Genomic DNA, 22,999 nt, shown 5'->3' on the forward strand with positions numbered 1-22,999 from the left:
CAGGAAAAAAATAATGATTTAATAAAAAAATATCTTTGCTTTACTAACTAATAAAACATTTGATCAACTGAGAAAAATATTTTTTTTTGTATATTTTTCTCAAATTAATGGGTTTCATATTTTTACGTCACATAAAAAAATTTAAATAAACATATAAAAAAATATTAAATATTACACCTAAAATGAATAAGAGTCTGCGGTGTGACGCCAATTGGTGTAACCGGTAGGTAAAGTGTTAAGAAATGCATGATTTGTATGTCCAAGTATTAAAAACCAATTACAAAATGTAATTTTATCATGACGGAAATTACTACATAGAATTGAATGTATTGATAATGATGTGAATAAGCAATATTACAATTGATAATATAATATTCAATCGCTCTCGATAAAAGTACTGATCAAAAGGAAACAGCTCAATTGTTATTTTTTAAACAGCATGTACCCCTGATTTCGACATAATCGAATAACTATTATCAATGGAGTCTGTGAAGGACCAGACAACTGGAAATAATATATTACAACAAGTAAATAATTGTCTAATCAAATATAAATTACTATGGAAAAATCTCGTGACTGATGGACAAGTTTTACCGGAAAAATTCGGAAGTTCACAAGAAATAATAAAAATTCATTGTATTTTAGATTAATAAGCGTTGGGAAAAAACATATATTATATTGGTAAATTAAATCAAGGGGTCTGAATTATGATAATTTATTAGTTGTCTTCATGATATCGATTCTGAATATTCAGATGTCCTTTAACTTGTCCTTTTATTAAGGAAAACTTCTTCGTCGAATATGGGAATTAAAAAGTGATTTTTAGAAATGAAACATATATCAGATTTTTTCTGAACTTAGACCATAATTGGATTTGTGATTTTGCCTTTGCTCTGGACATAATAACTTTTTAAAATTTCCTTAACGATGCGTTGCAGGGAAAAATAAATATTAATATAATTTTATTTCAGTTAAAACTAAATTTATTTAAGCAACTATTTAAAAAAAAAAACAATTTTTTTAAATTTAATTTTTTTTTTTAAATCGTTTTGATAGCGGTGAATCATTTGCTTCAATCGGATGTTCGTATGATACAAACAGGTCTACGATATGTTCAATTTTGAAAAATAAAAATTTAATTAAAGAATACGTTCAAAATTGTGGAAAATAAAGATATATTTCCACAATCTTAAATAAAATGTTTCCAAAAAAAAAACATGGATGAAATGGAAAATCTTTGTCATCGTAGATCGATGACCAACATCAAAAAGATGTCCCTCTGAGTATTTCAATTATTCAAGCAAAAATTCTTAGTTTGCACTAAGATTAGAAGGATAGATTAAGATAATATTTTAACACGGCTTTTCAAGCAAGTAACGGTTGGTTTTACAATTTTAAAATGAGATATTCTTTTCATAATATTAAATTTACTGGAGAATCGGCTGATGCATATAAAGATGCTGCAAAAGAATTTATTTCCTAATTATCCAAAATTATTGAAGATCTAGAATATTCCTCTAGCCAAATATTTAATGTAGATGAGACAAATTTATTTTGGAAAACTCTTTAACAATGAAAAATATGAATGAAGCCTTCACGCACCTTGACAATTTTTAAAATATTATGGAAGATTGTGATCCCAATGGAGAACGCATATTTTAAGTGCGTGGGGCGATCAATAAAAACATAGCATGTTATAAAATAGTATATGAAGAAAAGAAAAAGAATAATAGAAAACAGTTAACTCTTGATAACTTTTCAAAGGAAACACCCGCAAACTCCACTTAAACGTGTCTCCTAAACGCCTCTTAAACATATTATATTTACTTGATAAATAAATATTTTAAAATACACACAATTTCGATTTTTTTACTTCCCTCGACTTTCGTACATTCAACATTCGCACACATTTTCAGGAACCAATTATGTGCGAAAGTCGAGGGCCGCCTGTATTATAAAAAAAAAATTAAATTTTTTTTTAAAATAGACAAATTTTTATCTCCAATGTAGCCCGACAACCAAAAGATTTGCGCACCCCTGAACTAGAGTATTATTATACTTAAATTTGTACTGTTTTTGTTTCATGTAAAACATATACTTGTCTACTATATAAATTTACCTGTCTCTTATCTCTTGCGTGTATCTTCGCATAGTAGATAGAGACAGTCAAATTCATAGAAATATTGCGTATTATTGTGTTCGTTCGACCGCTGAATGTGCATCTGTATTTGTTTTCGTAGACAGAGAACAGTGTGTAATTGGCGTAGAAGCTAAACGGAAGGAAAAAAGCAGCGGTATTGCAGGAAAGTGACCGTCTGAAACCCCCCCTAAGATTTGCAACAAGTCGGGCGTAACTGACAGCTCTTCACGTTAGATTAAACATCGTCGAGTTTATCGAAGGCCTCTCTTTCTCTCTTTAGGAGAGTTCATCTCGTGTATTAATTAAAAGCTACATCTTGCAACGCCGGCGTCGTTATGCGCGAGATAACGCGCTCTAATTAAATCGCGCCCAGGGCTGCTGTGGTTTTTATTTTTTCGGAAACGATTACGTTCGCACGGCCCTTTGTCTTTGTGTTCCCACAATCGAAACCCAAACACGGAGGGTTTTGTCCCTTTTGGCAGCTGCGGTTGTCAGCGATACCTACTGGACGGACTTTCAAAGCGCACAAAAATATGGCCTTATCTGTCGTCGCTCTCTTTTAGACGACTTGCTATTTAAACAAAATTTTCCTTTTAATCAGATTTTTATCAAATGATTTTATGAAACCCTTTACAAAGATCTGGGTCAGTAATTAGATAAGCATGTGGCAAACTCGTTTTTATATATTTTTTATAATATTACATAAATTAATTCATAATTATCAGCACGTGTAAGATAATATGTAATTCGCTGTTTGATGTTAGTCCCCGCTGCTTCTACTAGATTGCACTGCTGTGGTTTCGAGGATTACTACTAGAACTTAAGCCGTCAACAGCAGTCGCATAATTATTTGTGTATAGATATATATTACCAATAAATACAGTCAGGACCGAAACTAAGAAACGCACTACCCGTGGCAAGATTCAAGTATGGGGCTACCCTCCAAAAAAAGTTTGATTTAAACAAATGTTTTTTATTTATTTATATATTACAATATCGTTTTTTCAATATTGTGCGAAACACGGAACTCGTGATAAAAGACAAGAAAATCATACTAATTTACATTTGGAACGAGTCGAGGCAGAATTATTTCACAATTTTATGCAAAACAAGTTCAAAAAAGTGTATGAAAAACCAAAACTCAAAAATATGTGTTAGAGATTAAGATTATTAAGTATATTAAATAAAACAAATTAATCAATTATTGAATACCTAATTATGTAATATTACAACAATCTACAAAATGAGGTATTTCAGTTAAAGTAAATAATATATAATACTTTAATTTATCATTAATTTTTATTTTATTAAATATTATAATCATATTTGCCTAAAACAAATAAGTTCAGTCTTGAATTGTTAGAAAAAAATTAAACAGTAGATATTTTATGTTGAAATTAATTCCATTAAATATTTATAAATATAATATATTTATCATTGCTCGATTTTCATGAAAACGCATTAAAACATTGACAATAATAATTCTCAAAACACTATGCCAAAAATAATATAATTATTATCGTTACATTTCTCATAGCAAATATTCCTAAAAAATTTAATTGTAAAATTAGCAAGATGACGTCTTAAGATTGCCGACTCAAGAACTCTTAGCGACTCGAGATGACGACATGGTTGTGCCCAACAGTGTAATTAAAAAAACTATCGGAACGCTACTCCTTTTAGGGTGATTAGTGAGATTTTAATTTATGTGAAACCGGATGATTTTGAAGCTATAATTTGGTTAAGAAGTGTGCTGTATAAAATTATGAGTATTCTTTGTCACTGATTTATAACAAATAAGAAGATCCTGAATATATAACATATAAAAATGGATCGAATTTTGCTACTAGTTCATAAAGACGAATATAATTACTGTTGTTATTATATACCTCAGCTGAAGGCCCCTGGATTTTGAGCCCCTATTCTTCAGACTGTTTTAATAAATCTGGTCCTGTAAGAAAGCATTAAAACCAGATCGAAATCCACGATTAAAAATCGGTTATTTATTTTGCGATGCAGCTTGTGAGAGTTTTTAACATTTTTTTATTATTCTAGTGTTTTTTCAAAAGTTGTCTCAATGTTAGTTTCGTGGTTTTACTAATGCTGTTTTGTATGCAGGTCGTCGTCTATTTGGGGACTCTTTTAGGAATGTGTGCTATGATTCTCAAAGCTTCTACTTATGTTTCTCTGTCTCACTAAAAACTCCCGAATGAAAGAGCGATATATTTTTTTTTATAAAAAGATCTGTTGCGAATTATATTTGAAAAAATATTATAGCTAATTACTTTGACAAATAAAGATGATATTTTTGTCGAAAATAATTGAATATGTTTAATTTTAATAATAAAGACCAGTGGTTCTCAACTGTTATAATAACGCGTAACATTAACTGTATCAAAAATATGTTTTGTATCATAAGTAGAAATATAAAAACTATGCATTACAAAAATATTAATTTTATATTTTCTTCCATAAAAATAAATGTTTAACATAAAAAGATTTTCAGCTATTTGGTTATATAGCAAAAATTGTAAGAATGCATTTTTTATCAAACAATAATTTGTAAATTTAAGTGGTATTTATTAAATAAATGCAGAAATATTAAAATTGAATTTCACTTTTACATATATTTAAAATTCAGGTGTATTCGAAAGACAATAATGTGACAGATCTAAGAAGTGTTTATAACGGATTTGGAGCCAATGTCATCACTGAAGAAGAACGTGACTGCAATAGGAACAGAGAGCCCAAGTCCTTAGGCCTAACTCCAGGGCTTCACCCTTATTCGGTCAGGCTACCATAAAATGTAAACTTTATTCATTATTAATAGATTTATGACAATAATTTTTCATAAATCGAATTAAAAATTGCAAAAAAAATTGCCTTTGGTATATATAACCAGAACGTTATTTAAAAGAGAGACAGATGGAGAAATTTTTCCACCTCCTGAATTTGCCAAAAAAAATGCATGTCATCTAATGAAGTATTATGAATGTTAATGATATCGAAATATTAAAAAAACGACCACTGACTTTCCAACTTTTGCCCTCCCGCCTGGAAAAATCTGAATTGCTTTTGACGTGAATTTTTTATTTCTGAGAAGGAATAATTGATTTTCACGCTCTCCTTTTAGTCAAAATTCGGTTTTGATATGCTTCATTTGATTCCCACTCATTGTAATTCGTAATATTGTTACAAGTCTTAATATGAACGCTAGATAACCGAGCGTATCCACTGCGACGGCACGATTTTATTGCTTTTGATGTGGATTTTAAACAGGGACCGCCTTAAATTTAATGAAATATTATGCATCTTAATGAAATGACAATAATAAAAAACAACCACTGATTAGCCAACTTTTACCCTCCCCTCCCCCTCCTTTGAAAAAGCTGAAATGACGTCCTTATGTATAACGTATCATCTAGCATAAACTACTGTATCATTTAATAAGAAATGATTATCAAGTTTAGTAGTAATGAATCATTTAACTGCCACATGAGTCATAGAATCTCCTGTATAGATTTTTGGCCAGTTTGTCCTGCACTTCTGACTAATCAACACCAGTGTAATTTTATTATATAAAAAAATAAGAAATCATGCATTGTATTTATTTAACTAAGTGCTGTCGGATAAAAATATACGAAAGCTAGTATAATAATTGTTAGAAATTTGTCTCTTACTATATAATATTTTGCTACAATTAAGTAAATAAAGTATTGATTATGTATTGTTATTTAAACCTTATTGGAACTTTTGTGAGCCCCATATAAGCCTATTTTTACGCAGTATCTTGTTTTTTCTTATTATTATTTTATCGGTACGAGTAGTAGAAATAAATAACGTAAACGCAGAAACGTAACCGAGCGTTTTATACGTTGACAAAATAATAAATAGATAAAAAAAATGTTATCGAAGCAGCAGATTGGGGGATAATCCCGTTAAGGCGGTGATCACCAGACCATATCATGCGGGGGGCAAAAACTAAGAAGAGCTCAGTTTATCATTACAAATCCGACAAATTCCTGACAACAGAAATAATGTTATTCCGCGTTATGAATGGGATTTCATTTCCTCTCGTGCCGACCGACCGTCTCGGAGCTATTTGTATTCTATCTAATCTGGGAGTCTGTACCAAAGGGAAAGCGGTTCTTTTAAATTGTGTTATTATATGTTATTTTTATGATCCGCTTAGATATTTATCGATGTTCCAATGTGAGCTTCTGAATAATTGAATGACAAACTTCACATAAACAAAAAATATGACATCGTATTGAAACAAATTACATTTAATTATATGGTTGATATTTTTAAGACGTGTATTGCTTTTAACTTCTGCGAATTTATAATTTATAATTATACTCGATTTAAATATACTTCATGTAAAATCATGACATCCTGACCTCAACGGGAAAGAATTGGGGACGCGATCGCGACACTCTAAAACATTTTATAACTCACAGCTGAAAATCGCTAAGCAATAATGGGTTGTCATCTCGACCCTCTTCCTTATCAACTACGCCAAGAATGCAATAAATTGAATCTCAACGATTCTAGAAAAAAGCACTTATAGCACTTAACATACTTGTTAATTAATCTAAAGACATCGTCATTTTTTAACATTTAGCATTCATATAAAACGTTCTACAAGCTTTTACCATAGTTTGCTAAAAGCTTAACTTATTCATAAAAATATAGAGAAAATATAACAATATACAATTTGCATTTTAATTATAAAATTTAAATTGCTAATAATTGTGTATTTAATCTTTAAAATATAAATTGTTTTTTATCCTTTAATTTTGTTAAAAATAATGTGAATAAGCACAAGAGTAGTGTTAAATAAAAATAGTTGTAAAAGTATGATTGAAAGATTGGAATGATTGGATATTCAAGAAATATTAAAGATAAATATCTTATTATTTATATATAAATTAAAAAATAATATGCTACCAAAGAATTTTAATAATTATTTAATAATAAATATTGAAGTTCGTAGATTTAATACTAGAAATAGAATTAAGGATAATTGGATATAGGAAGACGAGTACGGCCAGGGGAATATTCTGCAGAGGTGTAAATTTGTATAATAATATTCCTAGAACTATCCGCAAGAATAAAAATGTTGCGGGTTTTCTCAATGGAATAAAGATACCTTCGTACATTAAGATATAAATTATGGTATAAAAGACTTTATTACATTCTGTTTATGTTTATATTACATTTTATATGTATGTTTAGATTATATTTATTTAGTGTATAAACAATTAACTATATGATCTAAATAAATTAATATATTTTTAAAACATAAATTAAATTTTAAATTTGTAAAGAATAAATTCTATATATTTATTTATAATATTATATTTATTTATTAATTTTAAACTCTTTAAATAACAATCAGCAATAAAATATTTAAAACACTCACATTTGAATATGATACATTGAAGGCGTAATTTTATTATTATTGCAAATATATCTCCTAAAGAGGAACCCTTCTTTAGTACCTTTTCGAAGTGCCCTCTTTACCATAAAAAAGTGGATTTAATGGAATATATTACCTTTTTTTATTTTACCGCATTAAATGAAAATATTTCGCCGCATAAAAAGAGTTGGTAATAAATAAAACAAAAATAAATCTTTTCAGTCGAAGCGAAAAGGAGAAATCGAATCCCCAGTGCTAAAGTTCATCTTTAAACGCTTCAGATTTGGACTAATTGAATTTTGAAGGTATATAAAATGGTCGTTGAAAGGTTTCGGCGTAGGGGCAGCTCCCCTGCGATTCGTTCGGCTTTATGTGTACACTTTCTCGTTGAAAGCTGCCAAAAATGCACACTGTGAATATTTATGAAAAATTACCCATCTTTATGGTCGGCGGCCGCAAGATCTGCACTCAAAAATGCATTTTTTATAGCCAACGCCAGTGGCTTTCAACGCGACGTGCTTTCACAACTATGTATCCACTATATTGAGTTAAATTTTTGTATCTTATTTACATATCACTCGGAATTATTTAAACTTTGGTTTGGTGCTTCCACAATATTAAATAGTATGCATCGATTGTTACCACATTGTAACGTATTGGACCTATCCTATTAAATTAATATCAATGGCATACATACATGCGGCAATTAAAAATTCAGTATATTTAATATATATAACACTCGGAACCATTTAAACTTTGGATTGGTGCTTCCACAATATTCAATAGTATGTATCGATTGTTACACCAGTGTAACGTATTGGGCCTATCTTATTAAATTAATATCACTGGCATAATTCAGTATATTTATTATATGTTGATGACTTGAAAGTGTTTCAGCTTATTCACATAAATTCGAATTAATTCCCTTTATAAAAAAACCTAGAGTCACTGAGGAGGTAGTCAATCGACAATACTCGACGTTTCAGCGTCACAGAATCGCCAAGTGTCATATTGTCGCATTTTCCAGATCCTATTCCCCGGCAGAATTCTCTTACAGATTTATTTAAACAAAAAGAAAGATTTTGTATACACATAGCCAAAGTTTGTGATAAGGCGTCTAGGATGCTCGGCTTCATTATGCGGAGCGCGTGTCACTTTAATAATTTATTTATAAAAGTACGATAAGCTAATTTTTAGCGTCTTTAAATATGGCTCGATTGTATGAATGCAAATGAAGTAAAACAAGAGAGAATACGGGTCCTATTCGTGTTTTTTTTGCTAGGAGCGTTCTGGTACAATGCATTACATTCTTGACATAGCGTCTACTTAATGAAGTACTTTATAAAGTTACTTAGAAGCAGTGTCGACAACCCGATGGCGAATTTCGGCTGCGAGCTTTAGAGTGCCCTAAAAAGTCGCGATTGCGTCCCTAATCATGCCCGCGCGACAGCGACGGCATGATTTTATTAATTTTGCGCATTTGTATTATGCAAAATTCAAAAGAAAATAAACTACTGTGTAAATTTCAGAAACTAATATTATATTCATTTGCGCAGTCAAATAAAATAAATTAAAAATTTTGGTTAGCAATAAAAAAACGTTTGATAAGCAACTGTTTATCTTAACCCTTTAACTGACATGATTTTTTCAAAATCTACACTAAAAGCGCTGCTATTTATAAATATTTTTAAAAAAAATATTATAATTTTTTACTACTGAATGGAAAATTATGGCTTTACTGTTTTCTCGGTTTTCTCCAGAATTTAGCATCTTCAGTTAGTCAGGCGTGTGGTACGAATGAACCAAATTTTTTATGTAAAATCTGGAAAATAAACGCCCCATCGGAAGACCGATCGATGCCGCACCTGAGTGATTTGAAAATGAGGGTTCTGTACTGAATTATCTTTGTATACCATAGAGTTGTTTTTGTTGTTTTTATGATAAAATATGGTGCGCTGAGTTGATGCTATAATTCGTATAAAAAATATAAATATAAATGTTTGAGAAGTTGAGCAACAGTTTCGAATACACCGGGAGATTCTTGCTGCAAAAACGTAGTGACATCTCTTCCCTAATATTTACCCACCCGCTCTAATGGAAATCATAAAACGGAGTGTATAATTCGCAATTTGCATCGTCCGTCCCTCTCTAACCCGCCGCAGAACGAAGCGTCCGTCTCTTTCTCTCCCCCGGGCGAAACGCGTGTTCGATACCGAACGGATGATAAAAACGTCAAAGTGGTTGAAAACTTCATCCGACAATTTGGGAAGAGCGAAATTGTAACGCGTTAATTCCCATCTCGGCGAGACGGGAAATTCTCGACAGTGCACAATATCGTTCGATTAAATATAATACGCTGCGTAGATTTGCGCCTATTCCATTAGACCGGCTATCGATTGGCATTCGCCGCTGCTGTTAACTGCCGATTGAGTGCTCCATCAAACGCCAACAAAGCAAATCCAAACTTTGGATATCGAATTTTAACTCAAACTGTCGAAATCAAATTTTAAATTAATTTTAACATCATATTGCCGGTTAGGTTCTCTCTGTTCTATTATGGCGAGCTCGTTACTTAATTTACTCGAGTGACAACCGGTAGCTCAAGATGGATTATGTTCCTAAATATATGAATTATTATAGCTTGATTTATGGTAGCAAAACATAAACTATAAGAATAAGAATAAAACAAAAATAATCCATCTTTTTTTTAAATAAAAATATTAAATTCGCATCAAGATTTTTGACATTATTTGGTAGCCACAGCCAGTTTCGAAACTATTCAAAGCCCTTTCAGTGGGTATAGAAAAAAAGTTTTAGCTGTTTAAAATATGCCAGCACGTCTATCCGTCGTTCGAGCATTAAAACATTTTTGGCAGTTTGACTTTGAGCACGTGTATGATACACGAGGTACATGATGTACGTATAGATACCTAAGTATATATACATACGACCCTCTCGCATTACGGTTTCGGGAGCGTGTTTCCAGTTTAGTGCCGTATAAAAAGAAACTTTTTCGCGTCAGAAGGGCGAAGAGCGAGAAATGACAGAGGCAAATTTTGAGTGGCATATCTAATTCTGCGTCCCTCTAAAGCGCCATCCTCTGGGACGAGCGTCATCGTCGTAATGCCGGGATAATCCGCCGGGGATGTGCTGCATTAACTTTTGAGATGCAAGTCTTCAGCCGGCTCTACTGCACGATCATTTTCAATTCCAACTACCCATTATATCTGACTGTTTATAAATATAAATAATTCATAGCGTTAATTAAATTAAAGTTTATATTTTATGGAATCACGTAGCATGGTTCATGAGCCGCGGATTTTAGATTATCGAAAAAGTTCGAAAATCGTTTTTCATTCTACCGATTCCCATACGTTATTTCTTAGATCACCAAAGCAAAGATAAATCAGCCGGCTGGTTAGAGTAATAGATAGATTTATTTCAGTACTGATCAGATTAATTTTTGCACATTTTTCACTTTAACACATTTTTTTAATTAGCATTATAATATTCATGTATTGCAATAATTGAATTGTATGTAATTATCAATATATACGCATTAATATAATATAAACATTAATTATATCATTACGCTTTAAATATAAATACAGAATAATTAAATAAATAAAAAAATCATGCACTAGAACTACATGATCATACAGTCGTATTATTCACGGAGCATCCGTAAACGACACTAAAATAATATAATATAAATAGAGAGTCACAGAAGTCACAAGCAATTTTTTGCCAAAAGAGCCGAAGTCTGTATCGAATTAAGCATTTTAAATATAATACAGTATTAAGAGTTTTCCCTCATATTCATTTAATATTTAAAAAGAAGCAAAAATTCGTAAAACATAATATTAATGAGTTTTGTGAATGAAAATAAACGCTTTTTTTTTTATTTTATTCTTCTAAGCAAGAAGTAGTACGAGTCGTATCTGTAATTGTATCATTTTTTGTAGAAGCGAAGCAATTCCTTGCATTCTCGGCGTAGCATCTACTCAATAAAGCACTTTTTAAAATTTCAAAGAGTCTTTCTAAGAGACTTTCGGCTGCGAGCTTTAGAGTGCCCTAGAAAGTTGCGATTTTATCCAATTTTACGTCTTTTGAAAAGAGAGTATTGGTCAAAGTACATTAAAACCTAATTTTGGTCAATAGGAGAGTGCAAAAACAAATATCACTATTCAGAAGTCAAAAATTCACGTCAAAAGCAACAAAATCGTGTCGGAGCCATCGCAGTAGGTACGCTCGTTACCGAGCGTTCCCACTGCGACGGCGACATTAAAAAAATACCAACAAGTGAATTTTTCCTGGGCCTATTATATACTAATTTGCCGCCCGCGTTTTTAAAAATATTTTTTTTGACAATGTAACGAATGAATAAAAGTAAAAAAAATATATGGGATAAAAATGTTTTTTACACAGTCGTCTTACTGATTTTTATTAGTACTCGTAGACAACACAATAAAGGATCAGCGTATAAAGTATTTTTAGAAGTACCTGAATGTAAGGAATGTTGTATAAACGCTTTTCATTGTTTGATACACATAATTTTCATAAATAGTCAGACGGACCTGCTTGTTTATTATATTACAAAAAAAAACTTCAAGACGACTATAGTTACTACATTTTCATTCAACATCATTGAAAAAATTTATTGTCAATTACTCTTAAATTTTTGGAATTGTACGCAAAATTTGAAAGCATGCATTTACACTTAGCAATACATTACAGCATAAATTTGTCAGTAAAGCATTCAGTTTGAATTTTAATGAATAGACATTGTAAGCATTAAAATGGATAATGATATAATTAAAATATAATACATTGAAAGAAAAATTTCCAGGGTATTCTAATTAATAAACATGGTGAAGAATGCAAACGGTACTCGGATTATTTTTTCGTGTTTTTTTTTATTATCAATTAATTAAAATAATAATAATAATGTCAATACCGGTATTGACTAATTTTTCTCTCGGTTTTACCGGTACTGAAAATCTCTGTATTATTGCAATATCTAATTGCTATGTAATTTGCATTAATGAGACGCAATTCGAGCATTTCAATAAGGTATTATTAATGAACTAAGTTATGGTTGACGTGTTGTTCGAAAACAGCTGTCAATAATTTATCTACTACACCATTTGTTCAGGGGGTCGTCTCTTCCCAAGCTCAAGCTATAAGTGACTGAATATCAGAGATCGTATGCCGAGGGCAACTGAGAGGCAAAGCCCTAAAAATGGTCCACCTCAGCTACCAAGGTCTAATTCCGAAGACGTCTGTCTGATCTTATTCTTGTACTACAGTTGTGCTCACTTGATACTAAATACGTACTTTTAACTGAGACATCATCTATAAATAGTATATATAAGACATCTCCGTCATTGGAGAAGGACAGATGAGAACTTTTGCCCCCTTAAATTTGACTAGCTGCATGTCATTTAATGAAATTCTATGAATCTTAATGAAACCGAAAAAAACGACCACAAACTGACATACTTATGCCCTTAGCCTAAAAAAACTGAAATGACAATTCTGACTCTAAGCCAAAAATTCTTAGTCTATCCCTAAAAAAATCTAAAAAACCAGTCTCGAATTTATCCCTAAAATATTTTGTTAAATATGTCATTTCAGTGAATTCATAACGGAATACAATTTCACCGGTAGTTATATATTCTTACAGTTAAAAGATAATTTATCTGGCAGGTGCTAGTAAAATTATATGATTTAAACTTTTTCATATGTAATAGTAATAAATACATTTTCATATTTATCATTATTTATTCACATGAGATGTATAAATGTTTATTAATATAAATATAAATTAGCGCTAAAAAACATTTCGCACTGTCCCAATTATATATTTTCTATTAGAAAAGGAACAGAATATAAGTTTAATACCACAAAAAAATATGAAATTATTAATTAAGTTGGCAATGTATGCGTTTTTTATAATACATAAGTTATCATATAAAGACGTTAGTAAGAGAGCATTTGTAATAATAGTATATCATTATTATTCATTACTAAATTATGTTATTGAAATACTACTCTGATTTTTCCATATTTTCCACCATAGTACTTGCACTTTCGGTCTTTTAATTTCCGGCTCGCTTTCATCGTCATCGGACAGTTTGCTACACGATAGACGAAGATACTGTAAGCCCCTAGATTCCAATGGCAATTTGTTATTTCGTAGAGTTGTACTGTGCAAATTTATTTATTGCGAAGTTTAAGAAGCGCTGGTCGGTACAGTGGTGGGGGTTGACACGCGACTGTAAGTGAATCCGTTCGGCCGCGATGCTGGGGTGCGTCAATCAGGTGTCAACTCTGCCCCGGAATATCCAGGCTGGACCTGCGAGTAGATTTAACATATCCTCTATTTGTCAATGTGCGGATTGCTCTTTGGGGATTCCTCGGATAGCGGTATCGTCAGCAGAGAGACACACGGTTAACGTATTGGTTTAGAGAGGAGGCAATCTCGCCTGACCTTTTCCCCGCAAGATTAAGCGATTGCGGACCGAATGCTTTATCAACTGCTAACAGGGCCTCGACGTTTATCTTGTAAACTTTCGTTGCGCGAAGTGTTCGAAGATTACTCCAAAAGGAAATAACTTTCCGAGGAAAAACAACTTCGATCAATGAGATACCTGTGAAATGCGACAATCACAATTCACAACTAGCATGTAGACTGAACTGTTTCTGTAAATATATATTCAATATGACAAAATAATTGGACCATAGATTATGTTTCGTATTTTGTTCTATGTATACATAAATAATTTATTTTTGTTTCTATTATTAATACAATTAGAACGTAGGGACAATAAAAATTTTCGTTCAATAATTTTGTTTTAACATGTTTAGGTTCTCTATAAATATAAACATATCATACTAGGTCGGTGAACCGAACTGGTTTTCTTCATCAAACGTATCTCGAAGATCAAATTTCGCGTTGAAAATGTTAACCAGAAATATATCCGAGCTGCGAGATTTTTTATCTCGTCACAAAGCGAAAGCTGTGTATGATTTTTTTGCGGTTATAATGTATTCGTTTGCCGAGTGAAAAGCAATTACGGGTTTCCCGGTTAATTCGTACATAAAAAACCCTTTCTGTTCACGCAAACAAAGTGCATGGTAATGACACGACGAGCGCTCCAAAGGGGTACACGAAATTATTTTAATGCGCAAACAATCAAACGCACAAAAGGCCCCGGGGCAGGAGCTAATTTCACAAGGGCACCTCTCGAGCTTGTTCGTTTCATCTCGCATCGAATCTTGATCGGTTATGAGAGCAAATACGACCCGTATCGCCCCTTACGATCTATTGACTTAACAAAGTGTTCGCAAAGTACTAAATATTGGAACGGGCTAAGACTAAAAGGCAGATTTTCCTTAGGTCTCAAGCGTGGGTTGTGATTGTTTCCCTTTCTTTAAAAGAGCTGTTTATAATAGTAACTCCATAAAAGATAATCATCTTTTTATGGCTACTACGAGTGAACGAAAGAAAATTAAACAAGATAAAATATAAGTTCTATCAATTCATTTTCGATACTAAAAATACGCAAAAAGTATAATTGCATGTTGTTTTTAAATATTCCATATACCTTTAAATTGCGTACTAAAATTTATTTGCAAAACAATATATCCTAATAATACTGTTATGTAACAGAGAAATGATCACGCCGTTGCGACCTGCCGGTCCCTTTTTTATGATAGGAAACAAAAGCAGGTATTGTATACACGATTTTTTTTTCTACTATTTGCACATTTTTATCTCCATTCAAACATATTTTTACCCAAATACTCCACGAAATATGTTTCACTAAACATTGGTATTAGATGATAGCTATAAATAAACAATAATTATATTTATAGGGATGGCTGGCGAAGTGAAAACTAATGCAGGTATTGCATAAACGAACATTTTTATCGGCATTCAGATATATTTTTACCAAAAAAGTCCACGGAATATGCTTCAATAAGTGAGCCTCAATAATTATATTTAAAAAAAAAGTATTTAAAAATTTGCGTGAAATGTATAATTTTTTAAAAAAACTTTTTGATTAAAAAATAATGCAATGTTATTTTTTTGCTAACAACTAAAAATATAATGTACTATACTATATAATTAAAATGTGTTGATGCGTATTTTTTTACTTTAAACTTGATTTATCTTTTAAATAGAAATGAAAAATATAATCCTATTTTTTATTGTATTAACAACTTAATATTATTGCTTTTTATTACCTCACATCATTGAAAGTATACAAAAAATTCAAATTCCTAAAACACACATGTATAAAATAATTTATTAAAAAATGTAAATCAATGATTTTTTCTTAAAAAAAATTGTCTCAGACTATAATGAAATAATATTTTACAAAAGTTCAAAAAAACTCATTTTGGACGTGAAAATGAGGTTCCCAGATGGAACACAATGGAGGAGATGCTAAACCGCTTTTTACGAATTAAGCAACAAGTTAAAAATGCACTAAGTGACCTAAATTTCAGTGATCTGTGGAACAAAGAGTATTTAATTATTGTTGAAGTGGTACTAAAGATTTTACAGTCCAATAAAGATAACTGTTAACAACCGAAGGGGTCTTAAATTATTTCTTAAGACAATTTGAAAATATTAATTCTAAGCGGAGCTCGAAATTTAACGGGAATTAAAGAGAAATTAAATTATCGAAGAAACCAGACATTTATGTCATTAATTAAATATTTGCTCAATCTTAAATCTTTCACCAATTAAAAAAATAACTTCTTTAGTATGATGAAAAAATTATTAGCAAATTATATTATGACCCTTACGACTCATAGAATTATTAATCCTTTCACCGCGGCTGATATTTTTGCGCCCTATTTCTAAATGTGCTAATATGTGGTTGTAGGGGGGCACCTATTTGTGCAAAAAGTTATTTAAATATTATTTCAATATAAAATTTTCAACCTTAAATTTTATTAAAAAAAAACATATTACAAAGCTCAAATGTTCATGTCACCTTTAGGTGCCCAGTGCATACTGACGATTTTCGTGATGACTTCTCTAGGTGTCATCCGCGATCAAAGGGTTATCATAGCATCAGAATTTGTCAATGGCTCAACAATTAGAGAAAGAAATTTCTTTCAGGCTTATAGGGAGTAGTGTTAGAAAACCAACATATTACGGATTCTTTAAGAAAGAATTCATATTATTTGAATCAACGGTTAAAAAAACAAATAACTTTGAGTGCCTTGTTGTCAATTAAACCAACATCAACCCAAAACGAGAGGAATTTTTTCACGGCCAAAATATGTTTAACAAAAATAAAAATGAGGATATTCTATTCTACTTTAGATTGTACGTATTTTAAAAGATTTTTAAAAACACATGACAGATATGAAACGTTGAAGAAGATCATACCGAAAATATTGCAATACAGAGAGGTGTCAGACAGGAATGCGCTCTTTCTCTTACTATTTTCAATTTATACTATATCTGGTCAGTGCTATCATACAGATACCAGACCTGAACAATAAATAGACTGGAGACGTTTGAAGTGTTGATCGAGAACTCTTTTTAATTTTCAATCGGAGGAAAATGGTCCGAAATATGAGCTTCTTCATACCTTCATAATGGAAAAATTTAAAGATAAAAAGTGGATCAGAAAATAGTGGATGTTTTGGTTGCAAAATATACGCCTATGGACGGGGATAACAGCCGAAGAAGTGTTTTGTGTAGCCATGGACTGGGAGGAATATTTGGTACTAATCAACAAGGAATCGCATATGACACCAGAAGAAGAATACCGAAAAATTTCGGTGTAGTAAAATTTATTGGAATTCTGAAACATTCATGCAAATCAAATATTTGGGAATTAAAGATCCAAGCTTCGTATCAAAAAATATTTATCACTTTTTGAGAAAAAAGCATCTATGCTTGCAACTATTTATTTTTTAAATAAATTGAATATTATCTTAGATTTATAGATATTTTATCAGATATGATACTGTAGTCTGAATTTCTAACGTTAATCTTTTGAAATAAGCGCTTAAATCCCGCGACGTGAGAAATCCTCGCTTCGTACATATAAAAACCTGATCGAATGCGACTTTAGCCAAATGGGAAAAGATTACGCTGGATTTTTTTCGCTCTCGTTTTCGGAAAATAATTCAATTATCCTACCCTCCGGCGCATTCGCCCCTCGGTCCTTTCTTTTTCTTTCTTTTCTCTCTTCGGCGAACCAAAGCGCTCTTTGATACTTAAATACTTTAATGGACTTTAAATGCTTTCTATCATCCGCGGCCGATACGATTTGGAATTCACGATGCAGAGTTTATTGTGCAAATGTCGACCGAGCGGTCAGCGGAAACAAAGGCTCCATAATATTTGTTTTGCTCGTATCATCTCGATCGGCTGTTTGCTCGGGCTGCTCTCATAACTGATGGTCGGACTGAGATTCGGACCCTTCAAATTTCTGCTCTCCGATCAAACGGTCAGCGGATTTAGCCTCGGGAAGCGTTTTGTGTGCTTCGTTGTTTGTTTAGTTAAACGGCCCAAGACTATACACAAATGAAAGTAGTTTTATTTCAATAACTAATTTTACATTCAATTTAATTTAAGAGCAAAAGTATATATATATAGTAAAGTATATAAGACTTTCTGTTTGTCTGTCTTAATAAAAACAGGCAAAAGGCACTGAGATCGTTTTGTGGCGGAGCCCCGGCGATGGACCCGTTTCCTAAAAACACACGCAGATGACCCCATTTGAAAGGATCTTTTTCTCAAAACTTACGTTAATTTACTGTAACCAAAATAACCATCCATCAACAAGGAAACAAGACAATAGCGTTAAGAATTTGTACCATACAGCCCTCGTTACGACCATATAAATAACGCGAGTTTTATTATAACTTTAAATATTCTCCGTCATTGAAAGAATATTTCTTTGTTGCGAAACGGTCACGGATATAATATATCACTGAACCTTGATTTATTATATCCGAGAATATACTGTCGCTGCCACACCAGTCAAAACTCTAAGGATCGTCCACAGACATCATCCCTACGCCAGCTACTACATCACCGCTCGGAGAAAACATCGCGCCATTTATTGTCCATCGCAACATATGTAAATATATTGTAATAAAACTTTAGTCTCACTGGCTACAAAGTTACACCCCTAGGGTTCTCAAACCGTAAAAATGCATCTTTTAAAAGAGCATATGTATTTTAAAATTGTATTTAAATAATAATGAATCTGAAAAAATGCTTTCAAAAAATATTATAAAAGTCAATTGATGTCTGTTGTTGTATTTTATTTTGTTGTTCATTTTACTCAATAGACAAGAAAATATGTAAATATAATATAAGTCTGTTGAATACCTTGTTAATTTAAAATATGTGGCTCACACAAAAACGTAATTTGAGGAGAGGCACGTGGGAGCATTTGTCTGATGATTCTAAACCAGAAATTCTTAACTTATCCCTAAAAGAAAATCTAAAAAATCGAATATCTCGAATATATTTTTTAAATATATAATTTCAGTGAAATCATATCACCGGTAGATATATATTTTTACTAGTGAAAATAAAATTAATCTGGCAGGTGCTAATAAAATTATATGATTTCAACTTTTCCATATATACTAATTTATACATTTACATACTCATCATTATTTTTGTTTACGTGCGATGTATAAATTTTACAGTGAATATTTATTTTTCAGTAAAGTTATATTTTCACTAGTGAAGTGCAAATACATTTTTACCAGTAGATATATATTTCTACTGTTAGTGAAATCATAAGCTGCTCTAAGATGTCTATGAAACTCAATTTAATAATTGCGATGCGTCAATTTTCTGTTCAAAACTAAACCTAACTGAATGAAAAATCTAAAATTAATTAAAGTTCTAGAACTTTCATTAGGTCAAGTGCAAAATACAAACTAAGCCAACTCATCTTTTAGGGGAAAATAACCGGAAAAAGAAGTACATATTGCTCCATAGCTTTTCTGCAATTTAATATCACATTGTTTTAAAAATATTATAGCTATTCTTGACAATATTACAACGGAATTCTGTTATTAAAGTATCGGTAAATGTATATTCAAACCGAATTTTGGTCAATAGAAGAGCACAAAAACAATTATCGCTTCTCAGAAGGCAAAAATTGCTTTTGACGTGAATTTTCGCCTTCTGAGAAAGGATATTTTTACGTTATTGATATTGATTCTCAACAGGGATGAAATTTTGGGGCGCTGGTTGAGGCATCTGACCTTCCTCCCCCCCCCCTTCCATTGAATTCGACCAGAAAAATGCATATAATTTAAAGAAATACTATGAAACTTTATGAAATGTAAGTATTAAAAAACGACTTTTGTTCCCCCCCCCCTCGAAAAAATCTGAAATGACTTCTCATTAACACAAAATAAGCTTTTATGTTTGTATGCTGCTGATTATATAGAATGGAACGCAGACCAGCAAATCACATTTTTTACTTCAAACGGCTTTAATACCTAATTTACACCAAAGACGCAATGTCAATAAATCACTAGGATTTGAATAATGAATGTTTTTTATGATCAATATTGTGTCACAATCTTACGAGCGAACCATACAAATCGCATATATGTTGACATATAAAAATAATTCAACAAAATTAAATTCAGCCTTTGACGTATATTAATAAAAACTAATTTGCTATAAATTATAAATATAAATTAATATACTTCAATTAATATAAATATATTAATTTTACTTTGAAGTATATTATTAATTGCTAATAACGATTATATAAGATTATAAAATATTTGTAAAAAAATCTACAAGTGATCAATCCTATTCAATCCCGAATATATATAAAAAATAATAAGAAAATGTTGAGTGGGGGTGGAATTATTCACGTTTTTCGCTCACCTAAGCCCAATGTAAATAAAGGCCCCCGGCACGAAAGCTATTATAGTGTTTTTCGCGAAAACACCCACTTTATCCCCGGAAAAACGGTAAAATCACGACATCTTATCTTCCGTCCCCCTGCCATCCGAATCCCCAGGAAATGCGGATAAAAATATACGCGGATACACCTAATTCGGCCCCGCTTTTATGGGCCATCTCCTTAATTTTAATTAACATTATACTTGCAAATTTAATTTCCAATGCCTAATCGCAATATTAATCAAATCTCCAAAGCGAATTAACTCCCTCTCTCTCTCTCTCTCTCTCTCTCTCTCTCTCTCTCTCTCTCTTTTTCCCTCCAGAAATGATGTATGCAAATTGTTTAGTCTGGTAATATAATATTTAATTACGCGTAACGTTAAAATCGAGCGCAAATTTAACGATAACGTATTTGTTTCATTAGACATAATATATCTCTCCAATGTCACAGAGATGTTTATTAATTAGTCTAATGTAAATAAACTTAAAAGGTTATTCAAGTTCAATTGTTACATTTTTCAATCTTGAAAAACGTCATAAGCTGAAATGAATTATTAAATGACAATAACCATAAAATTAAATTTATATACGAAATGAAGGACGCTCTTAGGGTTGCCAGATTTCAAATGTGGCAATAAAGGACACCGATCCGAAACGGGGGAGTCGAGAGTCACCCTAGTGAAACGGGACACTCCTCAAATATTGCACATAAATTTAATTTCATATTTGCAAAAATCGATATTCGCACTCAGAAGGATTGAATGAAGATATTTTTATTTTTGTGTACAACGAGCGTTTAAAATTGTATTGTAATAATAATAATAATGTATATCAGGCGCAAGGGTGTCGTTAATTTTTATTTTATAATGGTAATATCAATGGAGACACGAATAAATGGTCTCAAAAATATATAATTAGTAGAGCTACCTCGAAAATGGTATTAAGCCTTCAAAGAGAGTACAGTAAAACCTCGATATAACAAACTAATGCGGGTGAGGGGGTGTCCTTTAAAGTTGAAAGTCTGTTATATAAAAGAATATTTTTCGAATGTGTTTTTTAGTACAAAATAAACGGCACAATACAACGTCAGTGAAGTTTCCATAAATGGATTGAAAATAGTATGTGATTTTAAATAATGATGAAATATGTATAAAACTTTATTTCACAGAAAAATCATTTTCAATTTATTTGAAAATAGGTTTACAACTCAGCTAAATATTTCCATAAAAAAAAACATTTTATATTACTCAATATGAGAAAACTAAATATTATAAATCATTTAAGATTAGGTTTAAAACTTAGCTAGATAATAATAAAACCAAACATTGTATTACTTTTTAAATAACAAAACAAAACCGTGATCGACATTAACCACAATCCTCATAAGTATATATTTTCAATTCGAGTAATTAAATTCAATCAAATCTAACGTACATGTGCATTAAATCGGAAGCAATGATAATGTTTATGTAATGTAATGTAAAAGGAAAAACTCACTTTTCGGCCTCGGAACTAAAAATTTGAAGATTTCAACGCGAAGATTGTTTGTATAGTTTGATCAATGTATTCTTCTAATCCTCACACACACATTTATAGCACACCTAGTTAATTTGCAATCCGAATATTTATACTCTGTCAAATAGAACAACGCACATAACGAATTAATGAATATTATTGTCGCGTAGCAAAATTATTTAAAACTGTTGTCACGTTACTGACGGCCATCTTGTTTTATATTTGAATGTTTATTTTTCATTGGTCGAAACAACAGAATTCATTACCGGGCATACTCAATTTTTATTTTTTTATTATAATTAAATATATATTCACCGTTCATACAAAACGATACGATATACAGAGTACAAAATTGAACATAAAATGTTTAATTTTAAATCGTGCGCGTTCGGAAGTGGTAGTGGCTTAGAACAATTACACATAAGATTTTTAGTGTAAAAATTGCATATAACAAAGTTTTAATAAAATTAATAAAAAAATAGGACCTGTTAAAAAATTGTTTTACTAATGTTACTCCTCACCTAGCAAGCATACGTTAAATGGGTCCAATTAATTATTTGTATGGTAAAAAATGCGATTAACATGCTACTCTTAAAGCGTAATTTTGACACGCAAAATTCTTATGCAATACTTTGAATAGACAGTGGCAGAATGTTCTATTCTTGAATAGGACATTTGGTAGAATGTCCTATTCTTGAATATGGCCTTAGCTGAATGAACTCTTTAGCAGAGGTCAAAAGATGAATTTTAATATTGCAATAAATTGGAGTAGTTTATTGAAATAGACGTAGAGGGCTCACCTTTCGCAGGCGCAAAGGATACACGGGCCATAAATCAGTGACGCAACGTCCGCGCAGCAATAATATATGGGAAAATAACGTCGGTGGCACGGCGGCATTGCACCGCGGGGACCTGGCAATATTGCGACACTACCGCTGTTTACAGCCGAGCAATATTTATTGCGAGCACTTCATAATATATACATTACGTTGAAAAA

At 31.5% G+C, this 22,999-nt stretch overlaps 1 protein-coding gene across 2 annotated transcripts in view; it reads right to left on the reverse strand.

Moving 5' to 3' along the window:
* The window catches only part of LOC148227870 (odorant receptor 10a-like), a 42,066-nt gene extending 19,875 nt beyond the window's left edge, over window positions 1–22,191 (reverse strand). For both annotated transcript variants that reach the window (XM_088200049.1, XM_088200050.1), the window contains exon 1: window positions 21,985–22,191. The gene's annotated coding sequence lies outside the window, so the exon portion shown is untranslated. The remainder of the gene's footprint in view (window positions 1–21,984) is intronic.
* Window positions 22,192–22,999: the final 808 nt, after the last annotated feature.

The sequence above is a fragment of the Plectrocnemia conspersa genome, unplaced genomic scaffold (assembly GCF_051122295.1).
Source record: "Plectrocnemia conspersa isolate PC_06_02 unplaced genomic scaffold, ASM5112229v1 ptg000012l, whole genome shotgun sequence".
NCBI classification, from domain to species: Eukaryota; Metazoa; Arthropoda; class Insecta; order Trichoptera; family Polycentropodidae; genus Plectrocnemia; species Plectrocnemia conspersa.